Source organism: Lepisma saccharinum, chromosome 23 (assembly GCF_977018435.1).
Source record: "Lepisma saccharinum chromosome 23, izLepSacc3.1, whole genome shotgun sequence".
Taxonomy (NCBI): Eukaryota; Metazoa; Arthropoda; class Insecta; order Zygentoma; family Lepismatidae; genus Lepisma; species Lepisma saccharinum.
In genome coordinates this window covers 19,369,952-19,386,895 of record NC_139251.1, presented here as the reverse complement: position 1 = coordinate 19,386,895, position 16,944 = coordinate 19,369,952, and the positions used below count along the sequence as shown (strand labels likewise).

Here is a 16,944-nt window from a genome sequence, read left to right as displayed (position 1 = left end):
AGTAATCAATTAAATTTGTAAAAAAAAATATACGGCGATCATTTAAAAATATCTCCATCCGCAGAATTATTGACCTTTTTAATGGCTATGTGGAATTAGTTCGCAGGAAAAAAATATAATGAATGTAGTGTAATTTGAGCCCTCAATTACGAGGTAATCCTTGATAATCCGGGCAATGTTTAGAATCAGAATCTTTGAACTGCATTCAACATCGCGACCAATTTTGAAAACAGTTCAAATGAATCCACTCTTTTTTCTCGTCTTTTTTGAGTGCGTAATCAATTAGTGTCCGTTTCTCTCTTAATCCAAGTTGTTTGTTTCATTCTTTCTCTCGTTCGTAATGTTTCTCTCTTGTTTTACGCATGCGCGCGTCCACGCACATAAAATGTTAACGTGTCCGTGCGTAGACTGTATCAAGTTGAAAGCCATGCCATCTAGCGTGAGGAAAATGGAGCCTTTAGTGTTGTTCAAAGTCACGGTTTGTTTCGAGTTAATTTTAAGCTCAGTTTAAAGTCAAATCGGAGACCGCGTGTACTTAATCGTACCGTTGGCCGGATGGCGTAGTAGTAGCTTCGCACCATTCTCATTGCACACTGGTTCGTACACTCAGGACTCAAAATGTACCGATTGACCCAAACATGTTGACTTCAATACCTAGGGTGACCAATTTCTGACATGAATTTATACAACTTTCATCATTGAATTATACGAAGTTTCTCGAAATGAAGGAACTAATTCATAACAAGCTGAAATGTGATCGATTGATTTATTTTATTTCACTTCGCCTTTGTGCCACTTTTGGCTAATTGCGAAGATGGGGATGAGTGATGATATGATGAGATTGATGAATGGACACTCACAAACATTTATGCCCAGGCCGGGATTTGATCCCGTGACCCCTGGCATCGTAGCTCTATGTGCTAACAATTCCACCACCAGGGCCGGCAAGCTGAAATGTGGTACATAACTTCTTCATAGCATTAATAACAACACATGAAAACGAAACAGCGATCACCCGCACGCTAAGTCCGTCATCTTGAAAAAAATGGCGGACAAATTCAAGTTGCTGACTGTACAAATTGTCAATAGCTTGGATTTTGATGTATATGTACATATTTTTCAAATAACATTAGTAAAATCAATTATAACTTATTAAGTGTTCTGAAGATCATTGACAGTTTAAGTAACGCCACCATATTGGAAGCAAGTCGGATAATTTCCTTATTTGTCAAATATGTTTGATATCTAAAGTATGACAACATTATATATCATTTGCAGCCTCATCAGGTGGGCTCTATAAACTATTCCAGCATTCTCTAGGGGAATACCACGCATAACGGTAGAGGAGGGGAGAAAGCGAGTGGAAGGAGCGAAGCAGTACACGCTGCTGCAATCTACGGTCGCTTTTTCCCCTCCACGCAATCCCGTCCCCCCTCACATGTTCATTGGTTGAGTCACTACTTTCGCAGAGACTTGTTTTCGTTCGCTCACTGCAGAGATTCCAGGGATATATTATTGAGTACTGGGGTCAAGGCGGCAGGAGCGTGATACTGACCACATCACCTCTGAATGTATGGAGTCCTACTTTTACAAACCACTGTACATTGCAATATGCAGTTGCACTCGTTATATTTTACCTTTATATATTTGACAGAACATTATTGCACACTTGCATTTAGTAATTACTAAAGCTAATGATGCTGAAAGTAATTATTCGGTTTCTTTAAGTAAAAGAAACGGCATTCCGTATTTAGTAATTACTAAAACGAATGATTCTGAAAGTAATTATTCGGTTCCATTAAGTAAAAGAAACGGTATTCCGTATTTGTCTAATTGGTTCTATGTAGGTTTATCCACAACATTCATACTTTTCCCTCCAATTCACCAAAATAAGCTAAAGCTAATCATAATTCCGCAACAGGCAATGTTCAAGATAGATAAACTAAGGTGAGTCAATAAACAGTGACGTAATTAAAAGCAGGAAAAAGTTACAAATACGTTTAATTATAGAAATGATCCTAGAGGGAGACAACTTATCAAATTCGTCAATTCATCATCCATCGTCACAATTAAGCTAGGAAAACATGAAAAAGTGTATAAAGTGAAGTGAACAATATACCTCCGGGAATGCTTTCAACAATTACCAACCGTGCAGCTTTGAGCATATGTTTTCCACTGAAATATCTGCTCCGATAATGCGATTCTGACGTTCAGTTATTGCTGACAATTTACAAGTCGCGTAGTTAAGTCATAAATATTTTTTCTGTCTCTATCAAGCGTGTGATTTATTACCTGAACGACACACAAATATCATATATGCCGCGGTTACAAATAACGTTTAATTCGTCTGCATATGACGTTATTCAAATTGATGGATTCCAACCTCAGGGTATGCAATCCATAAAGAGATGACATTAAATACAGCGCTGTACTAAAAATCTTCATTGCGATTTTGAGTTGCGTGGTGTGCGTTTGTGTGTTGCAATTTATACCTTGTGTGCCTGTGTGTGTGGTCGGTTATTTGTTTGCGTTATATCGTGGTTACATACGATTAATCAATACCTACCTTAGGGGAAAAGCCATGTTCTTTTTATGTTTGGAAAAACACGTTTATCTGATAGGTATATGTTTAAGTGACTTATTTAAATATTTGCTTAGCTCGATATGTTAGGGTAAAATTAATATTGTTTTATCCTTCGTGTATAGATCATTATATATTTGTGTGTAATTTATATACTCGTAAGCATTATACATATAGGCTATAATGCTTTTAAGCAAACGTTATACATTTATAATACTTTTAAGCTAACTAAATGTAAAAAAAATCGAACTTTGCGGTTAGTGTTACACAATTCTAGGTTCGAATTCTAGGTGTAAACTAGAATCATGCAGTGAGAAGATTTCACTCGAGCGCCAAATAGTTCGCACTGACGACGCTAGATAGCGTACGGAATTGAGAGCTACTTTGCTCGAGCGATTGACGCTCGAACAGGCAAAACAAGCGGTATACGCTCGAAGCCCAGTTGTACAGGTAGAACCTGAATTTGTCTGTGGTAGTGGAACATCAAATACGAATCGTGAAGTGAAATTGAAACTTAAGTGAACATCATTATCTCTATGTTAAAATGTATTTTAGTCTGTCTGACCAATACAGTGATATGTGAAAATGAAACAGATGATTGTGGGCTGAAACTGCCAGGACGGATATTTTACATGTATGTATCTACCATTATTGTCACATTGAAATGACATTCCATTGTAAACGCTCGAGCGTGGATAGTCAAACGAGTGCGAACCCACCAGCATATTTCTTCAAGGGGAAGAAAGGGTTGACTTAAAAAAAGCCGCTCTTAATGCAATTCTGAATAATGAAAACCCAAAAGGGGGTTATTGCTCCCTAATCCTCTTTTTAGTGCATCCACATAAATAATATTAACCTCTAAATAAGGAAAACTCTGTAAAATAGAAATACCCGGCTCGTAAGTACTTTTATATTATGTGCCGAGAGTCGTGTACGCACTAGAGATATTCGGGATCCCGAAATCTTGATATTGAAATCTGGAAAATAAAATCTTTCCGTCACCTTTTCGGGATTCTGAACAGTCAGAAATGTCGAATGATTCGGTATTAAAAGTGCTTAAGTGTCTATTACTTGAAAATATGTCTTTTGTTTACAGAAATGCAAAGCAAATCAGTTCTAGGTGATAAAGTGTGTAGAATTTTAAATTTCGACACACATGTATTTTGAAATAATAATAATAATAGACATAATATTATAACGCTTATGAAAATTATGACCCTCTATCCCCCACCCCCATATCTCGAATTGTCTTCTCGTACACACACGCGCAAAACTATCACAATTTCACTCCGTAAACTTGCTGTTACGATTCAGTAGAAGAAGAAACCGTTCACGAAATTCCATTTCACTAAAAAGTTGAATTCTTCCCCATTGAGTGAGCATCCTGCAACACAAAAGAGACAGCGAGATGCTTCATTCCTTTGACTCTCCCTCCTGGTAGCAATCTTGCTGAGAGTAGCAACAGGGGATGCAGAGAGCGCAAGAATACTTTACGGACGCACAATTACAAAGATTAAAAACAAGGAATTTCTAAAGCACAACTTTTTCAGCAATTTACTTAATGTTCTCCGAGTATTGAGTTCTGGAGATTTTCTCGTAAGGGCTTTTGGATCAATGTGGAAAATTATGGATCATTTTATGTCCACTTCAATAGCATTGTTGGCCTTGAATTCTTGCTTGTTGGCGATTTTTCTTACATACCGCACCTAGTTCCAATCCGGAAAAATCTTTGAAATGTATATTTTACTAGCTAATTACTTGGCGTTGTCCGGGTATTTATTTATCCCAATCTTGTATTAGACAGGAAAATAATGAATTCTAGCTATAGTGTAAAATGTAACTAATTTTAAATGTGATCGTGAATGTCACCAATTAGCTTAGCGACTCCGAAAACTATGGATTCGACACTAATCTAGGTCATTTGTGGCATTCACCCCCTCTCATCCCCCCTTCCGATAGGTGATGAACTTGGAGTTGAACCACATTGGGAGTGTCACGAAAACTATGGATTCCATTCGCAACACAGCCTGAATGTTAGACAACCCGAGAAACACTATCGTTGTGCGGATTGCATAGAGTCACGGATGTCTGTTTGTGCGGAATTTAATATCGGTGGTTCTCGATTATTCTTACATGTCACCTCTTCCCACTCCACCCCTAGGGGTGTCAGGGGTGTCTTACCCCAAAATATTATTTCCAGATTGCAAGTGATACGTGTACCAAGTTTGGTTGAAATTGCTCCAGGCGTTCGAGAGATATGCCGGAACAAACAAATATACACCCCCCACACACATTTTTATATATATAGATAGAAGAGAGTACGTGTAATATTAATAGTCTGTCGTCCAGAATTTTTGTGTTTAATGCTTACATCACATCCAGATAGGACTGTGTCTAGAATTTTAAATTGGATATAATTTCGAACCTAATCTGAAAAGCATTGCCAATATATACCAGGCCTCAGCTATCTCTGGAGCAAGGTCGCACATACCGTGAGAGAAGGGGAGGAAATCGAGTGGGCAGAGCAAAGCAGTAGACGCTGCTGCGATGGCTGGCAACTCCGGTCGGTTCCACCTCCACGAAATCCCATTCCCTCTCACGTGTTCATTGGTGGAGCCGTCTCGCGTCACTACTTGCGCAGAGACTTGTTTTCGTTCGCCTGCTCAAGAGGTAGCTGGGACAGAGTGTACTTGGAACCGTGATTGTGGTTCAGTAGAAATGCAATCAGCTTGGTGGCCGAACCCGTTAATTGGTCCAATTTCGATCTCGCCATCCAAGTTCCCAGGTTAGAGTCCCGGCCTGGACAAGGGTATTCTTTGTGAGTGTCCCTTCATCATTTGTGTCCTATCGTCACTCATCGTCGGTTGCCATTACTCAAATGTGGAAGAAAAGCGATGCTAAATAACAAATAAAAACAAACACAAGTAGAAATTGATAAATGTAACTGACAAATGAAATTCAATAAGCCCTATCGTTCATTCATGTTAGAAATATTGGTTCGTCAATGGATCTTAATTTTCTAAGACCTGACATTAATAGCGAAATTATTTTCACTACTACTAATACAGTTCGGTGGCAAAGTACATTATGTTGTCTACTTTCGATTTCGTCACCAAAGTTCTCGGGTTCGAATCCCGGCCTGGGTAAGGGTGTTCTTTGTAAGAATCCCTTTATCCACTTCAGATCATTGTCGCGATTAGCCAAAGGTCGCATAAAAATGACGCTAAATAACAGAACAGTTCAAATGAAACGACTTTGTTTTGTTTCTTTGAGAGTGAAATCAATTAGTGTTCGTTTCTCTCTTAATCCAAGTTGTTTGTTTTATTCCTTCTCTCGTTCGTAATGTTGCTCTCTTGTTTTTATGTGCGCGGACGCGTGCATGTGTAAATGTTAACGCGTCCGTGCGTAGAGTGAGTCAACTTGAAAGCCATGCCATCTAGCGTGAGAAAAATTCTGCCTGTAGTGTGGTTCAAAGTCACGGTTTGTTTCCAGTTAATTTTAAACTCAGTTTAAAGTCAAATCTGAGACCGTGTGTACTGAATCGAACCAGTGGCCAGATGGCGTAGTGGTAACGCTCTCACCTTCTCGCACGAGGCACACTCCATACTGATTCGTATCACAAAATTAAAAAAGAAAAAGGAAACGCCTTTTTCTATGAACTATTGTCGTCCTACGATACACGGCATCGAATTTTTCAAACGAAATGGAGACTCACATGTTCCATATTACTTCTTTCCATTTTTTCCTGTGTCGACTTTCGTGGCGGAGTGGTAGGCACAACGCGCTACGACTCCAGGGGATCTGTGTTCGAATCTCGGTCTGCGCATCGATGTTCTTTGTGAGTGTCCGTTCATTAATTACATCACACCATCACTCATCCTCATTTTCGCGATTAGCCAATAGGGGCATAAAAACTAAATCGATCAATAATTTTTCGCTATGAGCACTTATAACAGAGTTGTCCCATGGCAACGGACTTTTGAATCACCCTGCATATAAAGCATGAACCACCGACCGATATAGAGTATGCAATGGCTGGCAACCTTTGATATTCGCCGAGATAATAATGGGATATAATTAGCAGGTTGTCAAATGTCAGATGTAACGTGAAAGACTTTTTCATTCTTTCTACATCCCATTCTTGTCTCTTAGCTGCCACATCAGCCTACGAACAGATTATAAGATGGATTTTAGAAGCTCAATAAAGGGCGATCAAGTTCCAATTTTCTAGACAACGTGGGATGACAGGGTGGAACAAAGTAGCATGTATTATCAATGTAGGAACTAATAACAGGGCATCGTTCATGGCGTAGTAATGGTAACGTCATCTATTTGTAACCAAGGGCTCCAGTCTCGATTAGCCTGTATATGAATAAAGTGAATTTAGAACCAAAAAACTGAAACTTAAACTAGTGGGGTGTATGTTGTAAACTTTTCAAATGTTCATATTAGTGAATTTCTCTGATTTATGTGTAGCAGGTATACAGTACTGGTAGCTATACCCTATCCCAGCTAACTGTAGAGAAAAGCCGTCCATAGCGTCAGAGAAGAGAGGGAAATCTATTGGCCAGAGCGAAGCAGTACACGCTGCTGGGAAGGAAGTCGCTCTCCCCCACTCCACGCAATCCCGTCCCCCCTCACGTGTTCATTGGTGGAGCCGTCTCGCGTCACTACTTGCGCAGAGACTTGTTTTCGTTCGTTGCTCCATAGATATTTGGGACCGAGTATAGGTGGCACTGCTTTAGAAAAGTATAATTTAAAACGGGTAATTATTTCCGTTAGATTTACATGACGATGATTTGTAGTTTATATACTGTTTTTGAATTATCTTTAAACCCAAAAGCAGCACTGTCACACCTCAAACCTCCGCTCTTCTACATAACTGACATTACTGCAGAACTTACAGCATGAATTTGGAATTGTAAACATCTCTCCCAAAATGTAATTCTAAAATATTATTTCTTCTTACAGCAGAATATATTGGACAGGGGGAATTTGATGACTACTTCAAACTGCGATAATATTCATAATTTTGTTTCGTGTTCGTGAACTGTGTGATGTTAGAGTGATCAGGAAACTCTAGGAAAGGGACAATCTGATGCGTACTCGGCTGTACCTCATGCATTGAATATAGTGTTTATTTTCTACTTTGGGTGTGTATTAATAGTTATGACTCCCTTTCACTCCGATTTCGTTGCTTGTAAGACGAAATTAGTATTTCTTAACCCTTAACTACTATATACAATCTCTCAGATCGTTTTGAATTTATCTTACTTTATTTCTTGCACCCCCTCCAACAACAAACCTCTCAGTCGGGGTGCCACATTGCTAAGGTCACGAGGTTTTGTATTTCCTTATTCAAATCTTATTGAATGATATTTTCGACAAGCGATCTGACAGACGTAGCATTTAAATTTCCGCAAATGATTTGATATTGCTTTGAACTCCTCCTCTTCTAGGAACATAAAAATGTAGAAATTTTAAGCATTTGGAATTTCCAAAAAATAAACGAGACCATTGTTGAATTTTTTTATCGATTTTCTTCCTCTCTGTATAAATTACGTTAGGTTTCCTTAATTAGATAACAGAAATTGAACACTGCATTATAATAGTATTCTATAACCATGTCCTGTCACGACAAACGTGCCAGATATTGAGAATAGTAAAACAGCGGTCTTACGCATCTCTCCATGGTAGTTGTGGGGCAAGCAAGGTGATTTTTTCCCAGGGGGCGCTAAGGAGGCATTTCTACTCCTTAATAGTGTCGCATCCTCAAAAACACTTCTATTTTTGAAGTTATCATGTTCCTGCAATAATTAGATAAAATAATGTGACTGAAATGAATTATATATGTGTAATACATATTTTTTTTAGTTACATTCATCTTCCAGAGGGGGCCGTGCCCCGACATATTCACTAGGTGAACGTTAAGGCTACAATTGAAACAAAACTTCAGTGTCACTCACATATTCCACAGCTTCATGTAACATAATTTTATGTATTTGAATGCATGATTTGCTGTTTATTTCTGATACATACGAGGCATGTCTAAATTGTCCTGTTGTATTCTCTTTCCTGACACGGTGAGTCCGTTGGTAAGCAGTGTCGAGTGAAACTCGTGCTTTCTAAGGTTGTAGATGGTTGGTTGGTTGTTGTTGTGGTAATGTTTGGGTGGCGTGTCCGTTCTGCTGCTGTTGCGTTAAGGGTGGTGTATATTATTAAGATTTGGAACACAAGGTGGTGCGATTCAGTGAAATGGATTACATTCATTACATACTCGTGCATTTATAAAGACTGGCCGTTGATAAGTTAAGCTTCTGTTCTGACGAACCATCTGACTTGGGCCTTATTGGCTGATAGGATAATAAAGTGGCTGATCTTTTCTACACTTTATTACCCTAATCATTTTCTGTAACGCGTAATTTTAACTAGAGAGTGTGAAATTTCAGCAACGTGAATGATTTGCATTCTCCAAATATCACATTTATATGACTATAATATTATATAATTTGTGATTTTTATTTTTCGATCATCCACTGAGATATATTATTTAGCGTACCTACTTCTAATAATGACACACTACAGCCATCTAGTGACAATTTTAGCCTCGTAGTACGCGACATTAAATATCGCAGAATTTTTCCTTCTCTTGCCTTTGCTGCAATGAGTGCCTGGTTCGGTGTTGGCCCAGCATCCTGTGGGCAACTAAAGAGCTGTTTGGAAGCAATAGAAGCGGGCTCCGTTCGGCAAAGTGGCGATGGGACTCTGTGCGCTGACAATTCATGGCAGGCCTTGGCCGTCAATGGCCTGTTTGTGCCACGGAGTTTAATATTTCGAAGACCACCAGCGTATTTTCACGAATATGGTAGGGTTGGGTATTCCTAGCGTCCTTCGTTCATATTTTCAACAAATAGAAACCAAGAGCAATATTGTGTGGAACTTTAATTCCACACACCCTACATATGGTCCTGATTTGGCATTTGAATACGCAAGAAGTATATCAAAATAATATCGCTTTGTAATCTACAGGGTGGCTCAATAAGTCACTTAACACCCCCAGTACAAGGCCACTGCAGCGCGCAACATGGAAATGGTGATGACCAATCGTTATCAGGCCAAGGGGGAACTACATTGACGCCACCCACACGGTCGGCGGCCATCTTGATGTCCGCCATCTTGAATTCAACTTCAGAATTTTAAATGGGAAGGGGGTCGTGCGACATATCAAAATGGGCTAGAATTTCACGAGAAATGCAATGGTGAAGGTTTTTTCGACGTATCTTTAACCAGTAAAAAGTTATGACTGAATTCTTGTACCAATTTGCTCCTTTTCGAGGTGTTAGAAAAATGCCTTAAAATTTGTTTAGCACTTCGGTAATGCATCGAGATCAAAGTGACGTCTATGGAGAGACGTTCGCATGCCATTGCACATTATTTTAATCGGATACATCCATGAAGAGCTGTGCATTATGAATGGTTGTCGCGAACAATTTACAGTGTGACGCTTCCATTGAATTAAAAGTCCTTCACAGTGACAAGGCTAATGTTTATGTTCATGAGGAAGTTTATAAACAGAATATGTGACCCTTGTCATCTGATAACTAACTTTGGACAAACACTGGTTCATAACGTTCCCATAAGTGTTCTGGTGTTCTTCCCTATTGAAAAAACTCTGTAAAAAGTACCTTCTTCCATAAGCAAGGATGAAAAAACTGTTTATTTAACAAATCCAATTAGCCCTAAGCATTTAAGGTTCCGTTGATGGAAAATTGACTAACCAATCGTGTTCAACACAGCACGCCACACCATTAACTTACCAACACTAACCATTCAGCTTTGATCTGTCGCAAATGGGTTATCAGATAAAAATCATCGAATATTCTGTTTATGAACTTCCTTATGAACATAAACATTAGCCTTGTCACTGTGAAGGACTTTTAATTCAATGGAAGCGTCACACTGTAAATTGTTCGCGACAACCATTCATAATGCACAGCTCTTCATGGATGTATCCGATTAAAATAATGTGCAATGGCATGCGAACGTCTCTCCATAGACGTCACTTTGATCTCGATGCATTACCGAAGCGCTAAACAAATTTTAAGGCATTTTTCTAACACCTCGAAAAGGAGCAAATTGGTACAAGAATTCAGTCATAACGTTTTACTGGTTAAAGATACGTCGAAAAAACCTTCACCATTGCATTTCTCGTGAAATTCTAGCCCATTTTGATATGTCGCACGACCCCCTTCCCATTTAAAATTCTGAAGTTGAATTCAAGATGGCGGACATCAAGATGGTCGCCGACCGTGTGGGTGGCGTCAATGTGGTTCCCCCTTGGCCTGATAACGATTGGTCATCACCATTTCCATGTTGCGCGCTGCAGTGGCCTTGTACTGGGGGTGTTAAGTGACTTATTGAGCCACCCTGTAGAGTTCTCATGTTTGATTCTCACTTATACATCTTTCTGTTGTTCAAGTTTAAACTGTTCCGATAAGTCTCGGAAGAAAAGCGATTTATTATGCGACAAATTCTGCGGACGGCTCTGATCTGATCACACGATTTTATAGTCCAATAAGGATTGTTAAAAACCGACGCCCGGCGGGTTCTTAGTGTCAAGTACACCTGGAGTTAGACTATCTATACACAAAGCGGAATTAAACGATAATTTTCCACATGAGTTTATACTCAGCGCGACAGACCTACAGAACTCAGAAATTGTGAAAAAACGTTACATACCGAAATCAATAGAAACATAACATGGTCTCTTTGTAAACCTGGGAATAAATACCAAAGCCTGATTTACTTAACCCACATTTTACCACGTAGTCGCTTGTGTGCGTTCGTATCATGTATTTAGTTGAATATTCAAACAGTTAGAGCTGTTTTTACGGCGTAATGCCATATCCTCCATAGGTATTTATCAGACGTTTGCTGGCAAATATTCTTGTAGGTTAGGCACAGGGCGTTACAACGTTCCGGATTCATATCCCGGAGTGTACCTTCATCAATTTCATCATATTCTCACTCATCCTCATCTTCACGATTAGCCAAAAGTTGTAAAAGAAACAAAAAACAAATCAAAATATTCTTATAAGGACTGACCAATCGGGATAACCACAAAGCAACTTTTATGATAGATCTATGGGTTCTCAAGCTTGTCTAGACTTACTCGAGTTTTGAATCGACTTAGATACGAAAATCAATAATGTTATTATAATATTTTACGATTTTCCGTATGGGAATATCCTACCGAATTTCATATATGTAACAGAGATATTGGAGGTGAAAGGGATATTGACTCTTGAATTCCTCTTCATTGACTTTCATAGATGGATAGATGTACCTACCGGCATCTTTTAATGTCGTAGTAAGATAGTGCGCCAGTGTCCACACCACCGTGGTGGAGTGGTTAGCAAAGCGTGCAACAACGCCAGGCATCCCGGGTTCAAATCAGGCCTGGGTATGGATGTTCTTTGTGAGTGTCTCTTGACCATTTTCATCATATCGTCATTTTCACCATCCTCATTGTCGCGATTAGCCAAAAGTGAAATAAAAGCGGCGTAAAAGATCCAATTCAATCAATCAAGTAGTACAGGGTGCCTCGCGGTGGCGTAGTGATAATTGTAATCATGGGGTTCTGGTTTCGATACCCGGTAGATACATTTGAAACGCATAGTGGTTGGGATCCCACTTTAAATTGTAGGCACAGTCCAGGTTAGTCTATATGTGCACAAAAGTGGGCCTACAACGAAACTGAAACAATACAGGGTGTTTTAGAATTAACCTTCTGTTTTCAAACATGAATTTCTTCTAAAATATATGCGTAGTAGTACGACACTTTCCTTCTCACGCGGAATTTTGTTTGCCATTCGTTGTCCTAAAGTTAAAACTCGACGTGCATCTCAGTATTTTTCACACATTTGCTGAAACTGACAGGTACATTTTGTACAATGCTTGTTAAGAACTCGGCAGGAACATACCGTATGACGTGGTAGATCATTAATTGTGCTCGACAGTTCTTTGTTTCTGTTGCATTCAGAACAACAGCATATTTATCAGTCCACCACGTTTGCATCTGGATAACAGACTACAATACCTCATATCCTGCAGCGATTGCAATTCTCCTTAATGCTTAATCGACCGGGTATTTCTGAGAGATTACAAAAGGGATTTAAAGCAACATAAAGTTCATTGCAATGCCTAAGGAGATTTGTCACATATAAACATTTTGAGTGACTTTTCACCTACCACGTAGTTAAATTAAATTGCATCCTTGAGTATATGTATAGTCGATGCGCTAGCTACGTTAACAACCGGCTGACTTTGAAGTCCACGGAGCGCGCCCACCAGCTGCAACAATAACATTCAACGCAAAGTGTTGCCACACATCTATTCTACGCCACCTTGTCCCTCCGCGCACAAGCACCTTCCCACGGTCTCCACAGTGAAGTTGCAAAGTACGGCAACAGCGCATCCGCAGTCATGTGACTGAGACTCCATGTGGAGTAGACGAGCAGAATGACAGCTGCGCCCATTGGCTGAAGGTTGTGTGTGATTGGACGAAAACAACTCGCGCGCTGTTTATCCCCAACCACGTTCTTGGCGGCGGCTTTCTTCAGTTCTTTGACGTTAACGAAGTAAACGCGTGTACTATATCAGCTATGTTTTTCTTGGGGTCAGAATAGTTAATTCACTCTAAAAAGTTCTTAGTTGTATCTTCGTTAGTGTGTTTGATATTGAAACGTTAAAAACTAATCGGTTTTTCATTTTACATAACTACTGTAGACAATTGGTTTGATTTCATTTTAATTTGATTTGTTACTTAGCGCCGATTTTCTGCCAAATCTAAACTAAATTCGACGATGAGGATGAGTGACGATATGATGAAATTGATGAAGGGACGCTCACGAACAGCCACGTTCAAGCCGAGATTCGAACCCGGTACACTTGCCGTTGAGGCGCGCTGTGTTAACCACTCCGCAAAGAAATTCGGCTCAGACAATTGGTCTATGGTAGTAAAGTATTTAGTTTTTCAATCAATTTTAGACGTTCACATCTTAAGGTCAGCCTAGGCGATTGTCTCTTACTGACAGACAAACGGACCGATACAATTAATTTACTTTCATTGTGCTGATCTCTTGAACATCTCTCAGACTATCAAATTTCATATTTATAGTCCTGGCAGTTTAAGAGAAACCGATAGATGACGCTGAAATGAAATTGCTGAATTGAATTATAAAACTATAACAAGGCTTTAGATGCGATCCATTTGATAGTCACATGAATATAGACTCTTTTGATTATCTTTATATGTACTCCCCCCTGCGTTTTCTTATTACCTGTTAAATTTCCCCTGTAATCATCTCTTTGGAGCCCGGGCGACCGGATATGCACATGCACGGTTTCAAATTGGTTTCTACGCGTCTTCTGACAATTACATCGAGAAATCCAGAATTAAACTACGTCAATTTCCGCCAGATGTCCCAGTGGCTCGAGATTAACAAGGAAACTTCCCGAATCGAATTTTCCGTTCTTCGAGTTAATAAACGCCCATCATAATAACTCTTCACTTCGAGAAAAAAACTGCGAAGAAGATTCTGGATGCTGCGAGAAGCTTGCTAAGGATGTATGTACACAAGCAAAATTGACGTAGGTGGATAACTGTTGAACGTGAATAAGTAAAAAGCGAGAAAAAGAACAGGCTGGGGAAAAGGGGATATTTGAAAAGTCAAAAAAGTGGATTATGCTGCAATGGTTGGGATTTCTCTAAAAGAAGAGGTGGTGAAAATGAATTTAAGAAAGAGAAAGGAAGAAGGAAGAGAAGAGAATGAATTCAGTGGCACGAGGTAAATTGTTTGAGTAAACATGACCCACTTACCTCTTCCTTTACGGCGACGATGACTCCTTTTTTCTTTCTTTTTTGGCGAGATCTCAGAGACGAAATTTAGGGGGGGGAGTTCTGTAGACGTTCCAACGGTAATAACGGGTATGCTCCTTAGATATTCCCGAAGATCAGTCTGCGGAAAAACCGAGAAATATCCACGTTGGCGGGAATATGTCCTAAACGTTACCCACTCGAACACCCACGAAGCACTGTCCGTATCTTCCACGAGTTTATAGTACCCTTGCAGCACGATCTACGTTTGATAGAAAAAGTGCATTTTCGACGCTGATGTAATCGTAAATGGGGAACTTTTGCAGCGGAATCACTTTTCCCGCGTCGATTTCACAGGTGTTTTCGCTCTCTTCGTCCTGATTGGCTCGCGGTACGGAGACGAGTTCTGGATTGGATACTTCTCCGATGGAAGAGCTGTCGGTGAACCGGCCTGACTCGTACGAACCGTCGGTCTAGACTGAAGCCGAGTGCTACAGGGTCATCGATTTTAACCGCCGTAACTATGCGTGCGCTGAACTGGCCCGAGTACCTTCACTGCCTCTCGTTTCTTTTCCCGCTCTTTTCACCAGCCCTCGGTCAGTGGAACAGATCGTGGATGAGCCGGGAAGATCTTGGCTCAATATGGCCATACGGCATGCTATCAAGGTCGCGATGAAGTCCCGCAGAGCATACTTCTTTTGTTTAGACGCTGCCAGAGACTTTCTTTAGCCGCACTAGATGTCGCTGTGAGCGTCAATTGCTTAGTCGATAAGGCGAGACCTTTTCCTGTTTCGTTGCTGCCTTGATTAATGTTGTTCAATTGCAGTTTGATTAAACTTTTACAGCTCGGTAATTTCTTCGCCGCTCTTGTAGCGTGCTGGGAAATGGTTTCGTGGGAACGTGATCGCTTCGCACTTAATATTGATCAAGTGTTTAGCTGGTGAAAAGCAGACCTGTATTTGTCTTGAATATGTAACACATGAGCGGAATCATGCGGTGCTTTATTTATAATTTATTGTCCTCTTTTGGAAACAAAACCACCCAATTTTGTTTGGGCTGACGCTGTTTGTTCATTTTGCCCTCATCAATACTGTACACTGGCGTGCGCTGAGGAGTAGGTGATGGGGCTACTTCTGCCTCCGAAATTGTGAGAAAATCATAGTTTTCAGATGAATGCAGTAAAGAACTCGGGGAAAAGGAAAATGACAAATGCAACCCTCTCTCATAAAATTACTCCCGATTACCATCCATGGCTCCATCACCAGTAGTAGCACATTGCACAGTGGCTCAGCTCAAGACTTTGTCATACTTTTCGACAGTGGCGGCGATTAGGTTTCAAAACTAAGGGGGCAAGGTGCGAAAACTGGGGGAGGGGCAGAGGCAGTTTACTTTTCCCTCGTAGATAAGGTTTAGCATAGTGCGGGGGCAAAGTGGGCAAAAAGTGGGGGGAGTGGCAACTGCCCCCAAATCACCGCCACTGCTTTTCGGTGATGAACGTTAAATACGTAAAGTTAATGACGCACAGAAGAACAATCAACCTGGGCCACCAGTCTGCCGTGTTTGTGGTATGATCTACTTCGGAGGCTTCCCCGATGACGCAGTGGTAGCGTCGTCGCCTTGTAATTAAGGGGTCTCGGGTTCGATACCCGGTGGAGGCACATAGCGGTTCGGATCCCACTTTAAACCGTACGTCCAGTTCCGATTAACCTTACTGTGCATAAAGTGAACTTAGAACACCAACTAAATCAATCAATCAATGATCTGCTTTGTTAAAAAATCGTTCACGTCATTGCAATGACCACTCATTTTTACTCAAAAGGGACGATGTAAAAGTAAAACTTAAATTGATAATAGATGGGGTTAGTGTATTTGAAACATTTTCATCAAACGTTTTGTCACTGAAACATTAAGTGCAAGTACAAAAGTACATCAACTTCACGCACAATGCTAATTTAATGTAACTTTTATGAATATTCTGAATACAACTACATATTAGACTAAAACATGTGTTCAGTATTCAAGTCCCACATGTAATTTCACGTTTAAATGGTAAAATATGATGTGGTGAAATGTAAATTTTAATATATACTAGTTAAATTGCGTGAATAGTTAGAGATCGGTTAGTTCATCGAACTATCCAGCCTAACTATTGCCTATTTTTGGGGGAACAGGAAAAGGTTTATAGTATCCTTGCCTTGACTCATCTCACCCAACAGGTCGCTAAGTGCCGGGGCTTTCCCCGAGTTGATAGCTTCCTGGAGATGAGGCCTGCTCGAAAAAAGGTTTATAGTAAATTTTGATATGGAACTGCATATTTACGTGAATTTATGATTATGTTCACTGCTTCTTTCGACTCACGATCCATATTTGAGAGTTCACTACCATAGACAAATGATGGCTATACATAACACCATCAAGCCTTGTTTCCATGATAAAAAAACTCAATATGCTGACCAAAACAGAATTTATTTTATTTTAAAAGATA

The 16,944-nt window shown here is 40.0% G+C and overlaps 1 protein-coding gene across 1 annotated transcript in view; it reads right to left on the bottom strand.

Annotated features, from left to right (window-relative positions):
• LOC146005439 (discoidin domain-containing receptor tyrosine kinase B-like) overlaps window positions 1–14,914 on the bottom strand; it is a 322,803-nt gene extending 307,889 nt beyond the window's left edge. Inside the window, exon 1 of the mRNA XM_083144683.1 lies at window positions 14,463–14,914. The gene's annotated coding sequence lies outside the window, so the exon portion shown is untranslated. The remainder of the gene's footprint in view (window positions 1–14,462) is intronic.
• Between the last annotated feature and the right edge of the window lie 2,030 nt (window positions 14,915–16,944).